This window comes from Petaurus breviceps, unplaced genomic scaffold, assembly GCF_028583685.1.
Source record: "Petaurus breviceps papuanus isolate PSGF00001 unplaced genomic scaffold, PetGlider_PUasm1.0 227, whole genome shotgun sequence".
Lineage (NCBI taxonomy): Eukaryota > Metazoa > Chordata > Mammalia > Diprotodontia > Petauridae > Petaurus > Petaurus breviceps.
The window spans coordinates 10,021,839-10,049,403 of record NW_027185896.1 but is presented as its reverse complement, the minus strand read 5'-3'; the positions used below and the strand labels follow the sequence as shown (position 1 = coordinate 10,049,403).

At 36.7% G+C, this 27,565-nt stretch overlaps 1 protein-coding gene across 5 annotated transcripts in view; it reads right to left on the bottom strand.

Annotated features, from left to right (window-relative positions):
• Positions 1-27,565, bottom strand: part of IP6K1 (inositol hexakisphosphate kinase 1) — a 79,854-nt gene that overhangs the window by 41,108 nt on the left and 11,181 nt on the right. The window contains exon 1 of one of the 5 annotated variants that reach the window (XM_069095702.1): positions 16,604-16,688. The exons of the other annotated variants lie outside the window; for them this stretch is intronic. The gene's annotated coding sequence lies outside the window, so the exon portion shown is untranslated. Of the gene's footprint in view, positions 1-16,603; positions 16,689-27,565 lie in introns of those variants that run through there. 5 annotated transcript variants of the gene reach the window in all.

The window sequence follows — 27,565 nt, the reverse complement described above, 5'->3', positions numbered from 1 at the left end:
CATGATTTTCATATGCCATAACTTGTTAAGCCATTCCCTCTGAAAGGCACCTCCTCCATTTCTAATTCTTTGCCCCCACAAAAAGAGTTACTTCAAATAATTTTTTCCCATTTCTTTAATCTTTTTGGGGCTCCTACTAGCAATCTTGCTGTATCAGAAGGTTTATACAGTTTAATAGTTTTCTGGGCACAATCACAAGCTGCTCCTCAGAACAGCTGGACTTATCAAGAACCACTCTGAACATAGTGCGATGCTCTCAAACTCAACTCTCAGTAGCCTCAGACACTTAATACTTAATAGCCGTGTGACCACTTAACCCCAATAGCTCTGCCTTCCCCCCTGCAAAAAGCAAAAAAAAAAAAAATTTGGCAAACTCAGATTCTTAGTTCATGGTTAACAGCCCCATCTTTACTACAAGAATCTGGCAGCAGCTCATCTGTAATCTCTGAAGCATCTCACCCCTAAACAAATTTAGAGTGAGATTTGGCAACAGAAGGAAATCTACCACAGTCAAACTGGACATTCACTCTGCCATGGGTGATAACAATTAATTCCCTTTCCTAGAAATGGTCCCACTGTAGCCTGTTCAGTAGCAAAACCTGAAGTCCTTAAAAGGAACTCATGATACAATTTATTCTCTTGGCCTCAGTATGCTGTAAAATTATTACAAATCAGCACTTGCTTTTGGTAAACCCCTCTGAAATAAATTCACTGCCATACACACTTGCCCATAGTGAGACTAAACTCCACGGATTTTGTAAAGTATGATGTACAAACAACTTCTGACCTCATTTTAAAATAGCTCCCTGGGCAAAACTAGAAATCTGCTAGCCTTGAAAGTCCAGACTCTTTTCTTAAGACTATTTCCAGCTGCAACCACCACATACTCAAAAAGTGGGATAGTAGTACTAACTACTATTTCCCCTTCCAAAATCCAATCACTGCTTCACCAACTAGCTTTGTATAACTATAGCACTTGACATATAATGCGTTTAATAAATACTTTTTCAGGGGTGGCTAGGTGGAGCAGTGAGTAGAGCGTTGGCCCTGGAGTCAGGAGGACCTGAGTTCAGATCCGGCCTCAGACACTTAACACACACACAAACTAGCCGTGTGACCTTGAGCAAGTTACTTAACCCCAACTGCCCTCCAAAAAAAAGAAAAAAAATACTTTTCACAGAATTTCAGAGTTGGAAGGAACTTCAGTAGTCACTTAAATTCAGCCAATACACTAAAAGATCCCCTAGCATAAAATAACCAAAAAATGATTGTCCAACTTCATTAAAAGGGGAACAAACTCAGTGTCGAAGTAGATGCCCTGGAATCACGAAGAGTTCAAATTCTGCCTCAGACACTTACTAGTTGTGTACCCCAACTGCCTACAAAAATTAAAAAAAAGAAAAAGACCTTAAAAGGAAGGAGAATCCACCAGTTCTCCAGACACTCTAATTGTTAGGAAGTTTTCCATGATGTTTTAATCCCAAACTGGCCTCCTAGAAACATCTACCCAATGCTCCTAATGCCCTCTGAGAACAAAGAGAAGGAATTAATGTTATCTGCAATTCTGACAAGTATGCTATCTATCTAAATTACTGAAAACTGCCATGTTAACAGTTCAACATTAATAGCTACTCTTGGCTCAGTCCTCCAATTACTTCTGAGTTCACCTAACTGTATTACAGTCTAGTACACATCTCTGTCTCTTCACCATAACAGCATGAGATACCATATCAAAAGTTTTACTAAAATCCAGGCAAACTATTCCCCCTCATCTACTAGTTCAATAATCCTATCACAAACAGAAATTAGGCTAGGCTGGCATGACAATTCTTGATGAACTTCCTTTTTTCAGATGTTCACCAACTAGCTTTTTAGTAATTCATTATAAATTTTCACAGAATCAAAGTTAAGCTCACTACCTTCATAATATGCAGAATCTATTGTTTTCCCTTTTATGAAAAATCTAAACATTTGCCATTCTCCAATCTTTTCCATCTGGCTTTCCCATTTTCCATGCTCTTTTAAACATCACTGATAATGGGCTCAACAATGACACGGGGCTCTTTCATTACGTCTAGAGATGTACCTAATCTGAATCAAGGATCTTGAACTCATTAGAAGCAGCTAGGGCTCTCTTACTATATCCTTTTTTATGCTGAGTTAACTGTCAACCATTTGTGTTCTGTTACTTCCAATACCAAAGTCACTCTCCTTGGCACAGAAAAAGAAGTGAAATAAGAATTGCCCAATTCTGATTGCTCTCAGTTGTCAGTTATTATCATCTCATCTTCAACAAGCAAAGATCCTAGCCTTTCTTTGAGCCTCCTTTTTTCTCCAAATATAAAGGGGAAAAAACACAGTCTTTTTCTTGTCTTTTGCTTCCCTTGCCAAGTTCAACTCATTCTGAGCTTTAGGATTCTAGATACTTATACTCATTCTCTTATCTGTCCTTGTTTCCATCTTTTGTACTTTAAAAAAAATCTAAGCTTATTGCTGAGCTCTTCTGCCTCCACACTGGCTTCTTCAGACAAATCCATTTTTTTCTCCTCACAGAATTGTTTCCCTCTGTGTCTTTACAATTTTTTTTTTAATTTGAGGAAGTTTATTTTTACCTTTTTTTTTTTTTGGAGGGAGAAGGCAGGGCAATTGGGGTTAAGTGACTTGCCCAAGGTCACATGGCTAGCGTGTTAAGTGAGTGTGTGAGGCCAGATTTTTTAGAATTTATTTTTAAACATCTCCTGGTAACTTATTCTGCAGCATTTTAACCCATGAAATTCTATTTTTCCTCTCAACCCTTTGAAATCTGTTTCCAAAATCTATGTTCAGATTTCCTTTTCTCTATCAGAAACACTAGAGCAGTCCTTACCTTCCAGGTTCCCATCAGTCCCACCTCCGCAACCATCTCTTCCCTGTTGATAAGAACCCCATGAGGAAGAGAATTCCTCCGGGGCCTCCCCCTTTTCCAAAGGGGGTTAAATCGCCATTAAGGTAATTCGACAAGTAATTAGCTTCTTTGCTTTTGGAAGAAATAGAAAGCTCCGGCAGAATCTGCAGAACTGAAGGCTTTTGTCACAGTTAGTGCCTTGGTGCCAGGCTGCTCCCTCAAACTCTTCTTCTAGCTTCTCTTTTGGTCCAGATGGGTTGGATTTTCACATTGAGTCTGTAAACACTTAATAAGGGCTAACTATGTGCCAAGTACTGTGCTATACTTCAGTGAGTATGTTGTATAAAGCTAAATAGTCACTAGATAAATTCCAGATTTTCCCATGAGACAGATTTCAGAGATATTCAAGTAAAAGGAAAATGTCATTCCTGTAAGCTTTCTCTTTTACAGCCATAGAAGCCAACATTTGATAATCCCCAAATCAAAATAACCAAGAGTAAAAAAGAGAGCAGATGACCTGGTGATACTCTCAAGGTACTGTCACTTCTATGCCTGTGAATGTCATCATAAGAACTGCACGCTCCAACAAACAGCACTACAAATCTGCCCAACAAATTCATGCTTCTAAGTGAAGAAAAGGCATGTATGTCAGAAGACAACTGCATTTTACCAACACTCTCCTAAAAGGATTCTAAGTCTATTAATATAAATCTATTAGGATGTGCTAACTCTTCCTCTGCAAAAGCTCTTGGCTTGTTGCTAAATATAGCCCAGGAAATGGAATGAGAGCACGTGTAGGTGCTCTCTAGTTTTGGGTTCAGAGGATTCCCATGGTCTGACAAATAGAATATTCTCATGGTTGGTTTGCTAGACTTTAAGAATACACAGGAGATAGAAAAGAAGCTAGTTGTCTCAAGATGGCTCTAAACAGTCACCGCTGCTTTGTATGTTTTCCTTGGTCCAGTGTCTAAAATTCTTTGATTATGATGAATGGTGCCTTTTAGAGTGAGGAATCCACCCTCTTTGGGGGGTGAGGGTTGATGTTTTGTTGATCAAATAAGGACTCTGGACCGGAAGGTGTCAAACTTGGGGAGTGTCTGATAGGGTTGCCTGTCTATCCACCTCCAAGTTTGTTTCCCTTCCAAGGAATTTCCAAACCACAGGGCAGTGCTCCGAATCTGAAAGCAATTACTCACCAGAATGAGAGAAATTTGTTCTTGAACTACTGTGAATACTATATATCTTGATTATATTTTCTGTGGGATGAAAAAAGTACTTTCCCATACCCGATACTCATTGTTACCTTGAGTACTAGGAACAGAAACTATTGACATTTACCTACATATGAAAATATAAACAGTTCTTTGTTTTTCATTTTCCAAAGTCAACTTGAGGTGAAGGCAAAATGAGCCAAAGAGAGTGATTTGATGGACCACCCCCAGAGTGATTGCAGTTTTGAGGAAGCTCAAACCTTGGAAAGCCAGGCAACAGGAGAGGGGCTCCTAATGGAGACTGCTGTGCATAAGCCTTGTATGTCTATGTGCAGCAAGCATGTGGGCACCTACACACACACACACACACACAGTATCAGCCAATTATACATCACATTAGAATGTAAGCTCTATGAGGGCAAGAGCTGAGTTTTCTTTGAATCCCTAGTGCTTAGAACAATGCCTGGCTAAAAGTAATGCTTTTGATTCATTCAATCATCGATCTAATTCAGAGGGCTATACAATGTTTCAGGGATTGCTACAATAAACATGCTACTATCAGCAGCATGTGGAGAACTTCACTATAAACAAAAATACTTATTCCATTTGGATTCTTCACTGGACATCCTCTAGGGAGTGGCAAACACTTCTGGTGATCATAAACACCCATTTTACACCTTTTTTGATATTTATAAGCAGGGACCAAACAACATTATTTCTGTTGTATCTTTCCAAGAATTTTATGACTTTCAAACATACGTGAGATACCTTGTTGAAGAATATGGGTTTTAGGGCCAGTTTTCTTATTGAATTAAGTTCTTTTTAAAAACCCAACAAACAATAAGCATAATAGGGCAGATCTATTTTCTGCATCTTTCAGTGAATTATGTCACTACAAATACGCAGTCTGATGTAGCGTAGGTTTTGTCAAAGTCTTTACGTTCCCTTCTCATACCTTCCATCAGGGATGCCTTTGATCAGATGTGTCAAACTCATAGCCTGCAAAACTCCCTGTGGCCTGGAACCAGATTAAAATGTGAATGGAAAATGTTTAACAAGATAAATAAAAAGACGAGTCGTCTTTTTATTTATTTGTGGTTTCTCCTTTAACTTAATACCACTGCCCTAAATAGTCCATGCTCAAATATTTTGTAGAGATAGGAAAGTTGGAATACTGATTAGTAGTTACTGACAATCTCATGCATGCCCTTTTCTGGCCTAAGCATTTATATTCTCTCCTATATTCAGTTATCTTGAGAATTGAGCCCTCTCAACACCTCACAATTATTTTGCCCCCATTGTGTGTAGCTACCCTAATTCAGTTGCTCTTTCCATACTTGTTTTCTGTAAATACCACTTCTAGCTCTTCACATCTAAGACCACCATGTCATCCAAATGTCATAAGTCCCACTGTCAATGACAGAGAAAAATGGCTTCTTGTTTTATGAGGCACTACTGCTCTTTGTCTTCTGTCAGTCTTCTCAAGATTTTACAAACAAGCTTATATTCTAAATCTTGGGTCATCAAGCATCTGCTGGATAAAACTAAGCTAAGTGGTCAGTAGATAGTGTTCTATTTGGCATCAGAAAGACTAGATTTCAAATTCTCCCTCAGACAATGATCAGTTTATGTGACTTAACCTTTCTTAATCCCAATTTCTTCATTTGTAAAATGGACACTACCTCACATAGCTGTTATGAGAAACAAATGAGAAACCATAGGCAAATCACTGTGTAAACTTTAAAGCACTACATAAAACATATAAAGCACTATTATCATTCACACCATAAGGTGGCTTCTAGTCTAGCAAATGATTCACATTGGTTAAATTTCTGCAAGAAATACTGATAGTTGGGGCGGCTAGGTGGCGCAGTGAATAGAGCACTGGCCCTGGAATCAGAAGGACCTGAGTTCAAATCCGGCCTCAGACACTTGACACACTTACTAGCTGTGTGACTTTGGGCAAGTCACTTAACCCCAACTGCCCTCCAAAAAGAAAAAAAAGAAAAGAAATAGTGATAGTCCATCAATGTCTGTTCTTTTACCCCCTTCCTATTTTTTCAGAATCAAATGCTTATATAAATAGCTCAGGTATTATTAAAAAGGTTTTTAACTACATAGTATTATCTTAGTTTTTATTAACTTTGTTCTAATTTGGCAATGATTTTTATCTTAGCTTTGTAAGCTGATGACTATACATAGAGAGTCAGTTTAGAAATAACTCCCATATGGGCAACAAGTTGTTTTTGATCTAGTAAGATAAAAACAATTTCATTTTTGATGCTTACCATATCCAATACCTCCTAATTCTTCTTGAATATTATATTATATTCAAGATAGTATACAAGGTTTCTTTCTGACCCACAAGTCTTTGGGTTCCATTTCTTACTAAGTTATATTCTGAAACTTTTTTCTACTCTCTTCCCTTATACTACTCACTCCTTTATTGAAGTTGTAAGCATTAAAGCATAAACTGGAGAATTTAATGAGGTCTTTGGCTGAATCTGTTAAATAGGGGCAGCTAGGTGGCACAGGGCACAGAGCACTGAGCCTAGAGTCAGGAAGACTTAAGTTCAAATTTGGCCTCAGATAACAAACTGTGTAACCCTAGACAAGTCACTTAACCTAATGGTTTTCCTCAGTTTCCTTATCTAAAAAATGGGAGTAAAAATAATAGCACCTATCTCCTAGCACTGTCGTGAGGATCAAATGAAATCATAATTCTAAAGTGCTTGGCACAGTGCACAGCACACAGAAAGTGCAATATAAATGTTAGCTATTACTATTTCTCTAACTGAATCCTCTACCACAGATGTTGAGACGTAAATTTAAATAATCATTGTGGTTTTATTTCCCACAATGTTCACAAGTACTGCAACATGAGATGAGTATGAAATTGTATTTCTTTTTGTCTTTGGATGCATGACAAAGCCAATTTAGCCAACTCCTTCATCTGCCTCTCCGATGAAGGACCTGCATCCTTACCTTTAGCTGCAGACTGCTTTTGTCTTTTGGTTTTATTTTTATCAAGATTTTTAAGATTCATATGACTTAATTCCTTAAGTGTGTCAACTAGTTTTTACAGCTACTCTAAAATATAAAATGAAAACATGGCACCAAAAAGTATGAAATCTTTCTAAGACAAAAGAAAGTTTAAGATGGAAAAGATAAACCTGTTGTCTCCCCTTTCCTTTCCAAAAAAACAACAAAAACTGAAACACCACAAGGTAGTAAGGGCCAATACGCTAGGAGGATAAAGTTGGTGCTAATTAAGTAATAGCACATTTGGAAAAATTGTTGATAAAACTACTTCCAACTGAAAAGGTGCAGATATAGACTTGTTTATAACAGCATTTTTAAAAAGTCCTACAGGATTGTGGAGAGAATATGACAGTAGTAAGCAACTAGTGAGTTTATCTAAGTATGACGATGAAAAATGAAATTACTACCTGTTGAAGCTAGAAAACCCAGTTTTCTCAAAATTTTAGTGCTGAGACCCCTGACCCTCATTTCTCTAACTTTCCAAAAAGAAATTTCTATCACACTAAAAGTAAGTAGAAATGAATTTGCGCTACTAAAGTCTAATGTCAATTAGACTAAACAAAAAGACTAAAAATCAATAATTAGCAAAAAATGAGGGCAACAACGTCTAGATGACAGTGAGAATCTGAAGAAAGAAGGTCAGTCATTTGACAAAACTTTAAATTAATGAAGAGAATGTGAAACATTCTATGTTAGGTCTCAAAGAAGATTTGATACATCACAACAAAGATAAACAAGTCTAATATGACTTGGATAAGAATGCCATCACATGACTAAAAGAAAATATACAAGTCCAGAAGTAGAATGACAGAAGAAACAGTATTATGTCTGGTACTTGAATATTTTTATTTAAAATTAAACACACATCATATAAAGCAGAAAACTTATATGGCCATAACATAAATTAAAGGGCATAAAGAACTTAGTTAAAAGAATTATGACAAGAACAGAAGATCTCAGGGACCAGAAATAAGATAAATTTTTATTTAAATACAAGAACAGTACAAACAGCAAAAATAACAAAAAATAAAAGCTCTGGAATATAAAGAGAATGATAAGTCCTTCATACTAATAGAGTGATCTCAATTCAGTTTTCCATTCAAGATCTTTTACTGGCAGGGGCGGCCAGGTGATGCAGTTAGTAAGAGCGCCGGCCCCAGAGTCAGGAGACCCGGGATTGGTTCCAGCCTCAGATACTTAACACCCACACAACATAACTGCCCATGTAACCTTGAGCAAGTTACTTAACCCCAATTGCTTAAAAAAAAAAATTAAAATAAAAAAAAAAGATCTTTTACTGGCTAACACCTTACCAAGTAAAATATCAACCTCTTATCTTGGGCTCTAAAATTCTTCTACATTATGATATTGTCCTATCTTTCCAATTTTATTTCACATTACTCTCCCCTCTCATACTCTACATTCAAGCTAAACACACACACACACACACACACACACACACACACACACACACACACACACACACACACACACACACACACACACACAGCCTTTTCTCATATCCTTGCCTTTGCTACCATTGTTCCTTAGGCATGACATCTCTGCCACCACCTACATACTGAATTCCTGCCCATCCTTTAAAGACCAACTCAAACGCACATTTTTCCATGTAGTCTTTCCTGATTCTCTTGTTAATAATGGCCTTTACCCCCTTCAGTCATCAGAGTTCACACAGAGCAGGGATTCCCTGTGAGGTCCTCCAAAGGTTCCTGTTTAACATCATGTCCCAAGAGACACTGCAGAACCTCCTAGAAGAGGTCTGTAATTACCAAAAGAATTTGGTCTGTCCACCTACACAAAAAAGATCAAATGGATAAGGAATATCTATAGCCTAGATTTCAACACGTATTTGGATAGAGAGCCTGTCTAACCTGGGACAGACAATATAGACGGACAATAAGCTGGGTCCGAAGTTGAAAAGAAGAAAAATTAAGAGGTTAGATTGCTTTCAGAAAAATGCGAAGTTTTTCTTTTTTCACTGACCTCAAGTTTTCCATGAAGTAAAAGCCCACCTTTACAATACCAACATTTTACTGGTGTTGCTATGTAGCACAAAATGTATAACATCATTGCCTTCGAAGAACTATCATACAGTTGAAAGAGTACACAGGCTCTAGATTTAAATGCTTAGTGTTCAAATCCTATCTCTTAGCAATTTGGCAAACAGTACATACCCTTTGATCTGGCAATACCACTACTAGGTCTGTACCCCAAAGAGATCATAAAAAAGGAAAAAAAAACCTACATGCACAAAAATATTTATAGCAGCTCTTTTTGCAATGGCAAAAAATTGGATTGAGGGGTTGCCCATTAATTGGGGAATGGTTGAACAAGCTATGGTATATGAATGTAAAGTAATACTATTGTGCTATAAGAAATAATGAGCAGGCAGGTTTCAGAAAAATCTGGAAAGACTTCTATGAACCGATGCAAAATGAAATGAGCAGAAGCTGGAGAACATTGTACACAGTAACAGAAACATTGTGTGATGATCAACTATGAATGACTTCCCTCTCCTCAGCAATACGAGACATTTCTGGACTAGTTATTTGCCATTGCTGATTCCACTAGATTCTATCACATGCAGCATGTGATTTCCTATTGCTGATTAAGGTGACCTGGGTAGAATAAATTTTACAGAGAATGAGCAGAAGCCTTTGATTATCCTCCCTTCCCTCTTTAACTAGTGACAACTCTTAGAAATGCAATGTGCAGAGTTAATTCTCAATTATTTGTATATACTACTAGTGAACAAATAATCCAGATAAATTTTATTTTGGCATCCACTGAGCTACTTGACAGGTAATTCCTGCTCAGGAAACCATTTTTAATGCTAAATATTCACTATTCACAATAAAACGTACCAGAATTTTAAATTATTCTAAGTGTTTTAAGTCTTAACAGTTTCTCAAAGAAACACTACACAGATAAAGGAAACCATCATCAGGAGAGAATAAGCCTCCTCAGTTGCTCTAACTTTGTCTAATCTCAGGATCATGGATTTAAAGCTAGAAGTGCCCTTAGAGGCCAACCTCAGGACATGAACCCATCAGGTCTTTCTGGTTCCAAGCCAGGTACTTTATTACACCATGTTGCTTCCAGCAATGCCAACTGTACCAGTTCTTGCCAGGATTCTGAAGCCTTCGGAAATACTCTCATCCTCCTCACTAGCCTAACACCCCTCCTCCCTCCCTCCCTCCAGCAAGCCTTATTTCAACAGAGTTGAGGCAAAGCTAATGAACTAGTGGACCTCTCTGTCCCAAAATCTACTCCAAGTCAGTTGCATCTGTGGTAAAACTTCAATGAAGTTAGGAATAAGGACCTCCAAACTCATCAATGTAAGCTTTTGAATTTTTATAGTTCCTTTGAAAAAATTCCAATCTTATCTCACAGTGATTTAAGGGGAAATCTATCCACATATATGCCAAGATAGTTGAGAGACCGGGGCAGTAGTAGTGCCCTTAGCAGATAAAATTCTCAGGAAGACTCAGTAGAGGAGATGAAAATGCGGGTGGGGAAAAAAATAGGAATAGGTGAGCTTTTAAGGTTTTCCCTTGGAACACATTATTTTAGTAAAATGTGCTCCATATATCTACCTCAGAACAGAAGCAAGATGATGATATAATACACAAAGTGACTTACAAACCTCAAAGTAATATTAAATGTCAATTATTATTTACCATAATGTCATTTGTTCACTGTAGATTATGATGTGTAAACCTTATGTACTTTAGATCACAAGCCATTTGACAGAAAACTGTTGCCGAGGACTCCTAACAAACTGACCTTTACTCAAGTGTCTTATGTGATACCTTTATCATGAAGAAACAAAGACTGGAAATAAGACTCAGAATTTGAAAAGAATATCTAGGATCAGATCCTATCTAAGATGTGACCTCTAAAGTTTATTAGAAGAGACCTGGCCCTTCCTGATACATACCATCCTACAAAGGAGACTGAGAATAGCTCATTCACTATATTGTAAATCTCTCTCCCATCACAGCCTAGGGGATTACACAATTATGATCAAGTCCTGTCTTTCCTGTTTGAATGACACAAAAATACTTCTGGAACTTCTGAAAGATTAGTAGCTTTTTAACCAAGTGCTGAACTTTTTTTTTTTTAAAGCAATTGGGGTTAAGGTTATAACTTGCTCAAGGTTACACGGCCAGTTATTATTTCTGGGTGTGGTGCTGAGTATCTGAGCCCGGATTTGATCCAGGTCATCCTGACACTGGAGCTGGTGCTCTTACTCGCTGAGCCACCTGGCCGCCCCTAAGCAATCGGGGTTAAGTAACTTGCTCAAGGTTACACGGCCAGGTGTTTCTGGCTGGGTGCTAAGTGTCTGAGCCCGGGATTCGATCTCCAGGTCTTCTCAACACTGGAGCCGGTGCTCTTACTTGCTGTGCTACCTGGCCGCCCCCAAGTGCTGAACTTTAAAAAAAAAAAACAAAGTAAAGCTGGAAACTTTGTTTCCTTCTTTTGTTCAGACAGGAGAAATAGCACAACCACTGTTCCAATGGAAAAATCTCTGCAAATTTCTTTAACCTCTGAGAATTCAATTTCCCTAAGAGTTCCCACTCTCTTTACTACTTTATCTTACCTATGTAGTTAGCACAGATTTTAAATTCACATTTTCAGGTGTCCTTATCTTCTCAAAGAAACATTTGTACATATAACTCGATTATACTCTTAAATTCTCTGTTCTGAACCAGAGCAGAAGGAAGAAGAAAGAAGGAATACTGTCACAGCAGATTAATTGACTAAATTAGTGAGTAAAGACAAATGCCTCAACTAAGAAGCAACTTCAGCTCAGTGTTTACCACCTTCTTCAGTGAAGAATGTACCCATGAATTGGTCAAGGATATTTCACCCCAGTCTTCTATCTGCCAATTCACATATACATTATTTTTATACCGACACACCAACAAGCCTCTGTTCTCCCTTTACCATGGTTTTATCATTCCCTATATTCCTAATCAAAAAATGTAAAGAGAACTGAGGAAAACAGGGATTCTATAATATAGCAAAGACAAAGTATTGTACTATAATGCAAGTTAGGAAACAGTATCTTAAAGGCTAGTTCTCCCCATCAATAGCTCTCAAAAAGTTCTCTCCTATTGAAAATTTGTCACTTTTCTTGCCTGATTCTAAATTAAAATCTTTAGAATGGTCTCTTTCATAGCTTCATAACAACACAACAAAAAATGCCAGTCTTCTCACAGTCCTTTCAACATAGATTATTCCTGTTTTTTTCCTTTTTGTCTATTTCACTTATTTTCATTTGCAGTTCTCTTGCTACTATGCGAAGCATATTTTAACAAGGCGATTTATAATTGTAATTCTTCTCCTAAAACCTGTTTATATAATTCTACCACTCACTTATCTGTTGGTGAATGGCTTTTGATCCTAAGTATTTGCATCAAGTCCCTGTATGTTCTGCATAGCTAACATTTATGAAATGTGATGAAGATATTTTTCCTTAGCATGGAACAAAAACAAAAGCATGACAAACAAGGTATTAATCCTTTTGTTTCCTTAACTGCCGTGGACCCATCAAACCTCAAAGTCGACCAAATTAAGTTGGATCTCACTGTCATTAGTAGCTTACACTAGTAAACCAACTCAAGAACTTATGATTGGTTATTGTTCAGCCATATCCAATTTAGACTCACCAATTCAAAGGAATTCTTCTAAGTACTCTTAATTTATCATTTCTTAGAAGTATTTGAATTAAAATGTGCAGGCTCACCAATTAAGGTATTCTTCCATTCACTAGTATCATGAAAGACTCAGTCCAAGTTTGCTAAGATACTACTTGCAAATGAAATGATTATACATAGTAAACACAATAAATTCCTATTTCATTCCTTCTTTGGCAAGGAGAGGCCACCCTGTCATGTGGGACAGGAGTAAAAGAGGAGAGATGTCACTGAACTAGTGTCAAAAGAGATGGTGGTATAATCTAATGTCTTTTATTCTAGTCAGCTGAAAATATAAAAACCATCACAGATGGGAATATTCACGGAAAAGGAAGATAAGAAAGTTATGCCATTCCATCCTGTCTTCTCCAGCAGACTTACTCCATATCAACCCCACTCTCTCACTAAGTTTCAATTGCTCCTTATCTATAGGATGCTTCCCTGTGGCTTGCAAACACACCCATGTCTCCCCATCATAAAAAAAAAAAAAATCATTTGACCCACCCACACAGAGAGCTATCATATATCTTTCCTCCATTTCAGGGTTACCTCCTTCAGAAGACCATCTATAATTGAAGCCTCCACTTCCTTTTATATCACTCTTCCAAATCCTCTGCAATCTGACTTCCAGGCTTACCATTCAACTAAAACTGCTTTTTCTAGAATTACCAATGATCTCTAATAATTGCCAAATCTAATGGCCCTTTATTCTCCTTTTTTTCCCAGTTGCTATATAATGCTTTGATACTAAATGGTTATAAAGTATCCAGTGACAGCCATAAGTAGAGAATTACCATGATTGCCATCTGTTCAGTTATATAAAAAACAACTTTTAAAAATTACTAGAAATCCACAATTTAAAAGGTAAGGAGACCACTAATCAAAACTAGCATTTCTTAGACAAGTACCATGATTCAATTATCAGAATCTCCCATGAAGGTAGAGAGGTCAGAGGAATCCCAGGGGAGGGGGTGAGGAGGGAAATAATAAAGGATAGTTGGTTGTTAGGAATGTATTTTAGCTCAAAGGCAGCTCAGTGTAAGCTGGGGTGAAGAAAGTCATGTAGTCCTTGAGGAGAGAATAGGAGCTTTTGTTTCAAATCAGGAAAGCATCCAGACAACATTACTACATGTAGGACCTAGCCAACTAGGTGGTTTCTTCTTGGGATCTACATTTTTTTTTTAATCTCTTCAAGCTTTTTGGCTAAGTTTGGAATTTCATAGCTCTGAGCCAGATACATCCCACCACACTGCTGAGTGTAAATCCTAGCAAAAAGAGGATCATAGTGATGGTGATGATGGTGGTGGCAGCAGCTGAAGCAAGAGTCTAATGGCCCTTTCTTAATACTCATCCTTCTTGACCTCTTGGCAGTCTTTGACACTACCAACCATCTCTTCTCCTTGAGAGTCCCTTCTCCACAGGTTTTTCTTGACACACTTCTCTCTTGGCTCTCCTCCTCCCCATCTAACTTCCCTCTTTGCTTGATCTTCATCCAGGTCACTCATGCTAACCATAGGTGCCCCTAAGGCTCTGTCCTAAGCCTCCTCCTTCTCCTCCTATACCTGGTGATCTCTTCAGTTCCCATGGTTTCAGTTATCGTCTTTATGCAGATAATTCACAGATCCATCCAAACTTAACCTCTCTCCTGACTTCCAGTGTGGTTTCTCCAACTACCTACTGGATATCTTAAACTGGATGTCCTGTAGACATCTTAAACTCAACATGTCTAAAACTGAACTCAATTTCCCCCATAAGTACCCCTCACCCCACATTCTAACTTTCCTATTTATGTTGAAGGAACCAGCATCGTCCTAGTCTCCCAATTTAGTGGTCATCCTGACCCCTCAATCTCACATCCCATATCCAATCTTTTGCCAAGTCCTGTTGACTTTACCTTTATGACATCTCTCACAAGTGTCTCCTTTCCTCTGATACTGCTGCCATCACTGTCCGTAGGCTATCACCTCATGCCTAGGCCATTGCAATAGCCTGCTGGTTGGTTTTTCTGCCTCAAGTCTCTCTTCCAAGCTCAGTCTATCCTCCAGTCAGTTGTAAAGCTAATCTTCCTTAAATAAAAATCTGACCTTTTCACCTTTCCCCACCAATTTTACAAACTCCAATGGTTCCCTATCACCTCCAGGATCAAATATAAATCCTTTTGTTAGCCTTTTAGAGCCCTTCTTAATCTGGTCCCTTCCTACCTTTCCAGTCTTACCTTAACTCCCCTCTACATTCTACAATCCATCATCCCTGGACTCATAACTGTTTCTCATACAAAACTTTCCATCTCCCAACTCTAGGCAGTTTCACTGGCTGTCCCCATGGCTCGAATTCTCTTTACTCAATTCTGCTTTCTGGCTTTCCTGGTTCTCCAGGTCTCAACTCAAATCCCACCTTCTGCAGGAAGATTTTCCCAGTCTCCCTTAATGCTAATGCTTTCCCTCTGGGGTTATCTCCAATTTATCCTGTATAGATCTTGCTTATTTATAGTTGCTTGCATACTGTCTCTCCCATTAGACTGTGATTTCCTTGAGAAGGGGAACTGTTTTTGCCATCCCTAACACTTTGCAGCATATGTCATATAGTAGGAGCTTAATAAAATACTTCCTTGTAGACTCAACTAACCTTAGTGTACAAGAGAATATTTCCTACCTGGCTAGCAGACTATGTTTGCTTTGTCTTCAGAAGGATGGATTTCTTTTGTACTTTCTACCCACTGTAGATGTACAGAAATGGATCCCTATAAATCACATACTGACTTAGAAAACCACAAATTAACATTATTTATGTTTTATTGCATTTTTATTGATTTTTTTGTTAAGTATTTCTTAATTACATTTTAATATGGCTTAGGAGTTTTGTGGACACAAGTCAGATGCTTCTGATAAAGATCAAATTAGGGAGTTATTAATAGCACTAGAAATAGGAATACAATTAGACAGGCTCATCAAGATTGGAATTTAAGGGAATCACAAGATAATTAAAGGCTAGGTTATATCCTAGGAAAAGCAGCAGGAGTTCTAACACCTTTTTAGGCTACGGTAAAATGGAAGAAAAAAAATACAATAGTATACACACACATGCACCTATATCAAAGAAGAGAGGAAAAGGAACTCATAATCAAAAGGAATCTGTTTTCTGATTAGTGTTATTACAACATGAGGGTAGAACAGATAACTCTTAAGCCATGTTCCCTCACCAAGATCTATGATTCTATAACCATTAAGGGGGTTCCTATGAAAGGAAAGCTCAAAATAACATAGAAGACATCTCCAAAAACTGGCTCCAGAACACAGAATTTTATCACTAAGTCCCATTTCCAGCCCAGGAATGCATTCCCAGTAAGCAAATATGGTCACAGTAAAAAAAAAAAAAGTAGGAAAGGAAAGTAATTATAGATAAAAATAGATAACTATATTTTAAAGGTTTTTTTCTTTAAAGCTTTTACTCTGATATTTTAAAAAGTGATTTTTAAAAACCTGAACAAAGTAACTTCAATAAAAATCTAATTGCTTGACTTCAAAGGTATCTTTCATAAAATATTGGTTTCTTACTCAGTGGGCATTCAAGGAGTATTTGATGACAAATACTAAAGGCATAAAAAATTTCTCCTGCTTGTGCAAAAGCAGAGAAAGAACCTAAAAAGAGAGTTAAGCAACAAGCTCAATGTGCATTATTAATGGTTTATGATTTATGGATAGGCATACATGTGTACAGATAACCATGCTAATGTTTCATCTCACCTAGGAGTCCAACATTTCCAAACTCCATTTGGCTTCTGGCCTTGAAGCTGGATGTTTTCACGTCAAGCAAGCTTCTGCAAAGTATGTACAATGATTCCCTTGAATAACAAAGTTTAACTGACAAAAAGTTCCTTCCTTTAATAAAATTGACCTAGATGTGGCAGAGAGTTAAGGGAAATTCTGGTAGTCTCAAAAAGCTGCTGTGGCAGTAATAGCTGAGGAGATAATAGCACCAGCTTTCTCAATAGGCACACTTGTTAGGTTCTTGGCCCAGGTAAGAAAAGGGTCCCACTATCTAGATGTCCAGAGTCTAGTCATTAGAGAGTATTACTCAGTGACAGCTGATACCTGGCTCACCAGGAATACACACTTAAATCTATATCTCCTCTCTATTTGAATAATTTCTATATCTAACAAGAAAGCTTCTGATAGTATGCTGCTGGAGCCATTTTCATAAGCTGAAGCATTACAGTGCAGTTTTATAGTAAAGAGTATATATGAATTAACCCTGTGGATAGAACAAGTTTCACTTTCAAAACAATGAAGAATAATACAATTTCTGTGACATTTGCTCTATCCTAATTCTACAAAAGGGACTATAGTACAACACCAAAGTATATGAATGCAACTTACCCATGGAAACATACTTTTAAGTCTCTGATCCCTAATGCACGCTCTGTTCATTAAACCACAAAGCAGCCTTGAAGTATTAGGGTTTCCACCAACTAAATAAGAGGTTCGATAACTCAACATACAAGGATAACACTGCTGGTGCCAAAGGTACAAAACAAATTTCAGGTATTAAAAATATTTAGGGCATAAAGTAAATTTCAGATTGGTAACATATTTAGGAAACAATTACATCTGGCACAAAATTAATTTGAAAAATATTAGGCTAAATTCTGAGCAGTCACTTTTGCTTTACAAGTTACATAAATCCCAGAACTCAGACAACTATAGGAAGTTTTGATTTCGGTCAAAAGACATTTGATATCCAAAGGAAAGTCATAATTAATCCCACCACCACCAATATACTTTATTTCTATGGAGTTCAAAATACTTCACATTTATAATCTCATTCTCATAATTTAAAGATCAAATGACAGTAAGTAGTATTCTCCTTCACATTATTCTACTTTACAAATGCAAAACTTGAGTCCCAAATAAGATTTGCCAACAATGTGTATTATGGTAATAAAGGTAATACAAGTGTATTACTATTCCTTTAATACAGTTTTCTTCACAGAAATTTTCACATGGCACAATAACATACCATTTCATTCATATACCACAATTTATTCAAACATTCCCCAATCACTGGGCCCATGATTTTTTACGTTTGTTTTGCTACTAAAAATGAATTTTTTAAATACAAATTGTTTTTTCTCCTTTCATAACGTCCTGATGGCAGAAACTAGCAAAGATAATATTGTACATATCAGAAAGTACAGATTATGACATATGCTTTTTTGGACATGGCTAATACAGGAATTTGTTTTACTTGTCTACACATGTTTGTAATAGGAGATTTTGTTTTTCTTGCTTTCTCAATAGAGGTGAGGACAAAGAGACAAAGTAGATCTTTACTTAGAAAATCTTTGAGATCAAAACGTATGAACATTTTTCTAACTTCTTAAGTATACTTCTATGTGATTTTAAGAGTGGAAAAAATTCCCAGCTCTACAGTACTGAATTCATCCATCTTTTAATATCCTTGTCAATTTGGTATACGGCAATCATCAAGAGTAGTTTTAATATACACAAAAAATTGAACTTCACAGGCAATCTTCTGTTGTTCTCTGTACATTGAAATGTTCACTGCAATCACTGAAATCTATCATAATTCTAAATCTCTTTTCAAGTTCCCTATATCACCTACCTTCAACTTCTCCTTTCCTTTTAGCAGAGGGTCTTCTTAGCTCCTATTTTACTGAGGAAAATAAAGCCTATCTCATCAAAGGAAAAAGCTTCCTCTATATCAAAACCATTCTACATAATCCTCTATTCTCTCCAGTTTTGCTTCAGTATCTAAAAAGCAGCTGTTCTCTTTGGCAAATTCAATCCTTAAATTTGTGTTTCAATCTCATCTCCTCCCTATGTCCTGTAAAAGCTCACTCACCTCACTGATCATCCTGCACCCCATTTCATCTTCAGCTGCTTCTTATCCAATGGACTCTTTCCCTGCTGCAAACAAACATGCCCTTCTCCTGTTCAGAGTCAAGAAAAAGAGTCACCTACATTCACATTATCTTCATTTTCTCACCTCCCATTCACCTTTTGATCTGGCTGCCAATCCTATCAATAAACTGACCTTTAGGGGCAGCTAGGTAGCACAGTGAATAGAGCACCAGCCCTGGAGTCAGGAGGACCTGAGTTCAAATGTGGCCTCAGACACTTAACACAAAAACAAGCCACGTGACCTTGGGCAAGTCACTTAACTCCAATTATCCTCAAAAAAAAAAAAAGAATAAAAATTTTAAAAATAGACTGACCTTTACAAAGTTATGAACAATCTTAAATGCTAAATCCACTGATCTTTAAAAATATATTTTAACTGATGTCACAAAGTTATTTTAACCATCCTCCCCATGATAAGCATGACGTTTCTGCTTGGTTCTCAGCTCTGAATCATTATGAGTTATAAACAAATCACTTCCCTGGGGAACAACTGATACCACCGTCACATTCTAAAGAGAAGAAAAATGACAGAGGGTAAAGATCTACTAAAAAATTGAAAGTAGTTACCAAAGAAAATTTGGATCAAAGAAGAACAATTAAGCAGAACTATTTGACACAATGATCATACTTGACAATATTCTGTTGTTGCAGCCCTCCTAAGTGTCTTTTCTCAGGCCTCATCCTACATCTCCCTGCAGTTTCTGACACTGTGAAGCACAACTCTCCCTGAATACTCTCTCTCCTTTGACTTCAGGGACACAGCTCTCTCGGTTTTCCTGCCTTACCATACCTACTAGACGTCCTTCAGTTACCAGGAAGCATTCCAACAAGGTCAGATATAATTATCACTGCATTCTAGTGTTATTAGCAATTGCTGGCACCCCTGACTACGTGTGCCAGAGAAATAGCATAAAGAACAACATGGAGCATGTGTGTAACTGGAAAAGAGTGTGCATTTCATGTGGTAGGAATAAAATATAAAGACAGGTGGCCCAAATAGTACACTGGTATTCTGCTATGTTAAAACAGGAAGGCCTTAGTAGATGAATGGATTTTTACCTAAGATTTAGGGGAAAATTCCCAAGTACCTTAATGTTTATAAAGTATTTTTAAAACATACTCAGTTTAGCCAATAACCTTGTGAGTTAGGTATTGCAAACAGCATTACTCCTTTTTTGCAGATGGGGAAGTGAATAGTGTTCATGCATTGTGATATTTGTTTCCCAAAACCCGTTTGGCCCCTTAGCCACAGACTACTTTGGTCATAAATCCTTATTAATAATTGTTTGTATGAGGTTCTCCACTAATTTGCTACTGTTCCTGGCTAAACAGTAGCTAAACACTTACCAAATCAATCATAATTTTCATCATACACCCTCAAGGATATTTGAAATTTATAAGGCAAAGTCAAGCTAATGAGAAAAAAATTATCCATTACAAAATGTACAATCTGAAACATAGAACAAATATATCTATTTAGATAAGCCTTTCTGACATGAGCAGAGAAAGAAAAAATTTTGTCAGTGCAAGTTTATAAAATGGAAACATGCTACAATAAAAGTTTTAAGCAACAAGAAGCAATTTTGAGGACAAAAATTGCCAAATGATAGCAAAAACTGCAAAAAAAGAAGTCAGAAAATGTCAAATTTTGAAAACAAGCAAGGCAGTGAAGAGTAGACAAATAGAAAGCTGGTCTTGGAGTCAGGGAAGACCTAAGCTGCCACCTAGAAGATATACAAGTCATCCTGAAGTCCAGTCACTACTCAGCTTAAGATAACTCTCTAAAGACTGCAAGTTTCAGAAATGATGCTGATCTTCATTGGTAGAGGGAGTTTCCTCACTGGAAACTTCCCTGTACCCATAAAATTACATGTCTGATCCAAATTTTTTTTTTCAAATTGTTTAGTTATTTTTAAAATAGTGGCTACATAGACGCACTGGCCACAAATGTAGTTTCAAGCTAAAGCACAAACTCAGCACTATACTTAAAATATTAACTGGAAATTATATTCTATCCCACAGTGTACCAAATTTTCACTGGTAACCATTCTCACTTACTTAATAAAAGGTAAGATCCTTCCCTTCTCTGGCAGTTTCTTCCTCTGCAGAATGTGAGGGTAGGATAATTTAGTCTCTGGGGAAATGACTTATTCAGAACTGAAACTAGAACTCTAGCTTTTGACAAGGGACCAAGCAGAAAAATCATGCTTATCATTTATCTCATAATGACATAATTTCATGAGGATAGGGAAGTTCCCAGTGAGGAACAGATCAGCATATATCTGAAACTTGCAGTCTTAGAGAGTTACCTTGGACACTGAGAAGTAACGTGACTGAAGCAGGGTAGCCTGAATTAAAGTATAACCAATGAAATTATAAATGGTTCTATTTCCTTCTTTTCCTGCCTTGTGGAGCTGTATTGTAAAAACTTTTTTTGTAGCTTTCCAACACCCTTTTAATTCAAAAAGCCAATTAAAACCACCAGAGGTGGTGTGTTTATGAAAACTCTGACAAATCTTCAAAATTTCCCAAGGCCTTTTATCTTTACATCCAACGATTAAGTAAAAAAATACATTGAAGGGCAAAATGAAGTTAGCCCACTAGAGAAGAAGCACAGTATACGTAAAAACAAGCACTAAAGAAGAACAGCAGAATTCTAATCCTGGCTCTCCCACTTACTGCTTGACCTCTCTAAGCCTCAGTTTCCTCATATGTAAAAGGAAAGGTCTGGGCTTGATGACTTCAAAGGCAAAAAATGACTTTTTTGCTGTTAAAAAAAAAGATTCTGATCACGGAAAATAATTATGCTGTATAACTTGACGTTACACCCTACATGTCTAAGGAAAGGGATGGTATCTGAAGAGTTACTCACCACAAAATGAAAGCACTCTTTAAAATCAGTTAACTTGATAGAGTGAAAAGTTATGATATTCAACATCATCATCACTCATGGTCAAGAGAGACCAATGAGAAAGATTTCTTGAGGTGGAATCAAAGAAAAGTTTTAGGCATAATATAGGGGAAAAGCCTCAAAAACCTAAATACATTGGTTACATGAATCATAAAATCTGATTAAAACGGTTGCAAAAATTGTCACTGGAGAATTTTTGCAACCATGTGGTTAAGTTCGTTTGTCCTATCAAATATAACTAAGTCCAGAAAGAAATAGTTTCAAAAACTAAGGCCAAACTATGCTGATAACGTAACACAATCACAAATATGACATAAATTGTTGCTCCACCTCTTAGAGATGTAGGAACAGAGAGTACCACCATAAGACACAAGGAAATAAAGATAAGCTTCTAGCTGATTTTAAATCTAACTCAGCTCTTTAGTTATTTCCTCTAGCCTGGGGGTTCTTGAGCCTTTTTGGGTCATGGTGAAACCTATATAGCAAACCAGACTATAAAGATAGCAAAATAAGAATACCCAAGAGATGGGACCAACAAAGACAAAGGAGCAGGGAGTAGTCATACAGCATCATTACCAAGTTTCAAACTGTATTATAAAGCAGTAAATCATCAAAAACATTTAGTACTGGCTAACAAATACAAAAGTAGCAAAGACTTGATAAGAAAAGCCCAAAAGAAAAGGAACACAGCAGTTTAATGTTTTTAATCCAAGACCACAAACTAATGTAAGAAGGACAAGAACTACTAGGAAAACTTAGGAAACATTTTGGTGGAGTTTAGATTTAGACCAACATGTTCTATCATATACCATAAACTCCAAATGAATAATTCAATCTAAGCAGAAAAGGTCACATCATAAAAAAGGGAAAAACAGAACAAAATTATGATTAGAGATAAGTTCTTAACCAAAGGAATGTAAGGGATCACAAAAGGTAAAAAAGTAAATTTTGATTACATAAAATTTTAAAAACTTTTACATGAACAAAATTATTTCATCTAGAATAAGAAAAACTATTGGGCACAAAAAACCCTACCTTTTCATAAAATATCTCTGATAAAAGTCAGCTATCCAAGATACTCAGGGAAATACAACATATACACACATATATAAAAAAATACATACACATACGTACCTCTAGGATAAAATATCTCCTCTGTCTAGCTTTGAAAGCCCTTTAGAACCTGGTCCCAATCTATCTTTGCAGCTTCACTGGACATTTTCTCCCTTTCTATATTCTTAGATTCAGCCAAAATGGCTCCTGTTCTGTTCCTTATACAATACTCCATGCCTATTTCCCATTCCCATGCCTTTTCACTACCTAAAATATACTCCTTCCTTATGTTCATTTTATTGAATCCCTCCCTCTCTTCCTTTAAGATGAAACTAAAGCAGCACCTTCTCCATGAAGCCCATTCTGATCTCCCACTTGTTAGTGCCCTCGATTTCCCTAATCAAGTACTGTGCAAGTTTCTATTCACTTTATATTTATGCTGTATATATTTATATTTGTACTTTGTTTCCCTCATTAGAATGCATGCTCCTTATGAGTAGGGATTGTTTTTATTCCTTATACATAAAGCCGCAGAACTGAAAATGGAACCTAATACCAAAGTAGGCACTTTAAACTTGTTGCCTTATCAATAGGTAAGTATATAGTATGTATGTGTGTATATGTAGCCTCAAATACCTCGGAGTTAGGAAACTAAAGATACATATGACCAAAAGCCCTTCCTCAACAAAGGAATAAGAACAACTCCCAAAAGAAGTGCAAAGTATCAACAACCACATAAAATGTGGTTGTTGTTTTTTTTGCCTTTTGGAGGGCAATTGGGGTTAAGTAACTTGCCCAAGGTTACATGGCTAATATTTTTGTGTGGGTGTTAAGTGTCTGAGGCTAGAACCAAACTCGGGTCCTCCCGACTCTCGGGCCGGTGCTTTACTCACTGCGCCATCTAGCCACCCCCATATAAAATGTTTTCAATCACTGATGAGAGAAATGCAAACCAAAACAACTCTTTAGGTTTATTTCACACCTCTCAAAATGACAAAAGTGATAAAAGACCAAAATTGTTAACACTTGGCACACCACAAAATGCTTTTTATGGTTATAGAAAGACAGGCTCACTGTTAACAACATTTTGAATTTACCCAACTACCTGGAAAATAATTCTAAGTCATGTAACAAAGTTCACTAAACTGTTCAAACCCTTTGCCCAACACTAAAATGGAGCCAATCTCTGATTAAATGTAATGCCCCAAGACAAACCCAGGGATTATTATGAACATAATTATAAAACATTTTTCACACAAATAAAGGCAAATCTAAACTTGAGAAATATTACTCACTCATGGACAGTTCAAACCCCCCAATATAATAAAAATGACAATTCTACCTAAGTTAACTTAGCTATTCAGTGCTATGCCAATCAAACTACCAAAGAATTATTTTATAGAACTAGAAAAAAATAATTGGGCAGCTAGGTGGCACAGCGAATTGAGCACCAGCCCTGGAGTCAGCAGGACCTGAGTTCAAATCCGGCCTCAGACATTTAACACAAAAAAAAACTAGCCATGTGACCTTGGGCAAGTCACTTAACTCCAAATGCCCTACCTTCCCCTCTCCAAAAAGCAAAATAAAAATAATTATTATTTTTATTATTATTACAAAATACACTTGGAAGAACAGAAGGTCAAGAATATCAAGAGAATTAATTGAAAAAAAAAATGTGAAGGAAGGTGACCTAGTAGTACAAGATTTCAAACTGTATTACAAAGCAGTACTCATCAAAAGAATCTGGTACTGACTGAGAAATAGAGTGGTAGATTAGGTACACAATACACAGTAGTAAATGACCATAGTAATCTAGTATTTGATAAACTCAAAGATCCAAGCTCTTGGCGTAAGAACTCACCATTTGGCAAAAATTACTAGGAAAAACTGGAAAGCAGTTTAGAAGAAACTAGGCATAGACCAACATCTCACACCATACATCAAGACAGGGTCAAGAAGGATAAACAATTTAGAAATAAAAAGTGATATCATAAGTAAATTTAGGGGAGGCTGGAAAAATGTACCTGTCAGATACATGGATAAGAGAAAAGTTTATGACCAAACAAGAGATAGAGAGGTTCATGGGAAGTAAAATGGATAATTTTGATTCTGTTATGTCATTTCAGTTGTGTCCCTTCATGATCCCATCGGGGGTTTTCTTGGCAGAGACACCTGGAGTAATTTGCCATTTCCTTCTTCTGTTTTGTCAGTTAATGAGTTAAATGACTTACCCAGGGTCACACAGACAGGAAGTGTCTGAGACCGATGAATTCAGGTCTTCCTGACTCCATGCCCACTGCTCTATTCACTGTACCATCTACCTGCCCCTAATTTTGATTACATGGAATTTAAAAGCTTTTGCAAAAATAAAACCAATGCAGCCAAAATTAGAAGAAAAACTGGGGGAAAATTTTCACAGCAAATTGCTTTGATAAAAGGTCTCATTTCTCAAATATACAGGGAATTGGGCCAAATTAAGAAAAATAAGATCCATTTCCTAATTGATATATGGGTCAAAAGATATGAACAAGCAGCTTTCAAATGAAGAAATCAAAGCTATCTATAGTAATATGGAAAAATGCTCTAAATCACTACTGATTAGAGAAATGCAAATCAAAATAACTCTGAGATACTACTTCATACCTATCAGATCAGCTAACATGACAGAAAAGGAAATGACAAATGCTGGAGGGGAGCGGAAAAACTGGGACACTAATGGTTTGTTAGTAGAGCTGTGAACTGGTTCAGCCATTCTGAACAATTTGGAACTATGCCTAAAGGCTTACAAAACTGTACATACCCTTTGATCCAGCAATGTCACTACTAAGTCGGTATCCCAAGGAGATCAAAAAAAGGGGAAAAAGGCCTATTTGTACAAAAATATTTGTAGCAGCTTGTGTGTGTGTGTGTGTGCGCGCACGCGCTAGTAAAGAACTAGAAATTGAGGAGATGTTCATCACTAGGTGGACATCTAAAGAAATTCTGGTATATGATTATGATGGAATACTATTGTGCTATAAGAAACAACAAGAAGGATAGTTTCAGAGAAACTTGGGAAGACTTTTTATATGAACTCATGCAAAATGAAGTGAGCAGAACCAGGAGAACACTGTATACAGTAACAGCAATATTTTAAGGAGGATCAACTGTGCTATTCTGATCAAGACAATGATCCAGGACCATTCCCCAAAGGACCTATAATGAAAAGTACTATCTACCTCAGGAGAAGTAAAGAACTCTGAACACAAAACTGAAGCATACTTTTTTTTTACTTTATTTTTCTTGGGGTTTGTGTTTTCTTTTGCAACATGGCTAATATGGAAATAAGATTTCTTATGTATAACTGATATCAAATGTTTGCCTTCTCAAGGAGGGGAGAGAAGCAGCAACGAGGAAGATAATTTAAAACTTAAAATTTTAAAAAATGAACGCAAAAATGTTTTACATGTAATTGGGAAATACTTAAAAATATTTGCAAATATTTAAAAATATTTGGAAAAAACTGTAATGCCTAATCCCCAAGCAGGAGAATAGATGAAATGCTACTCCTCTCTACTAGGAGGGGTAGCATTTTCTACAGAACCAGAAAGTTACGCATAGTCAGATTATCACTATGTTTGCAGAATGAGTATGCTTAACTCTTTTTGTTATAATTTGAGGGTTCTGGGAGGGAGTGGCGGAAATGGGAAAGAAATGATACCATGAAATCACTATGGTATAAAAACACAAAAGGAAAAAAGACTGAGTATAGTCCCACCAAGAGACTGTCTGCTTCCAAGGACTAGTCCAGCTATGCATGAAGGCAAGAGGGTACCCTGAAGCATGTCAGTGAAGGACATGTTGCATAAGATTTTAGCAAGCTGGAAAAGTATGGGACAAGCTTTAGGCTAAAAGACTGTTATCTGCTTTCTGAGGATCAGCCTAGCTATGTACAGAAATGCTAATCACCAATAAGTTGACTACTTGGGAATGAACTCTTTGGTCACAGAAACCTATTAAACAGAAAAACACAAAATGGTACTTGATTCTATGTAGCCCCATTCCACCTTTTGTAAATTTACTTAGGGACTAGTATTTTAAATGTGAGATCCTTGTGCAGTTACCAGTGCATGGATATACTACTGGGAGAACTGAATTGAATCATATCAATCTTGACATTCTCAGTAAAAAATGAAACCACAAGACAAAAAGCTGAAACTAAATAAAACAATTTACAGATCCTCCTCCATGAAGCAAATAAAGTAGTTTAATTGGTTTTTATCATGCATCCAAAGGCAACAAAAAACATTTCATGACACATCTGGGCATCTCATATTGCAAGGCTCTCAACAAGCATTTATAAAAAGAATCCTATGAAAATCACTGCAATTTATGTAGCAACATCTATTGTAGAACACAAGGATGTAGAGATATTTTACAAAGAACTAGGTAAGACCATCCAAATTAAATTAACGTATACCTTATTGGTGTCTTCAATGCAAAGGAAAGCATAGGGGAGCACAATGAAAAAAATGTTGGAAAATATGTCTCAGGAGTAAGAAATGAGAGGTCAATGGATTATAAAATACATGGAAATCTGAAGCTTATATGTCATTTTCTTCTTTTTTATCACTCAATAAATATTGAATACTTATAATTATAAAGATATATATTACATTGTATTACACTGTTACATTATTATATTATGTCATATCATATTATATTATACAGACACTTGGATGGAATACAAATAGAACAGGATAAAGGCCCTGTTTACAATAGAACTGAAAATACTTTTTCAAGAAAAGTCAGGAAGCAGTGGTAGACATATAGTCACCAAA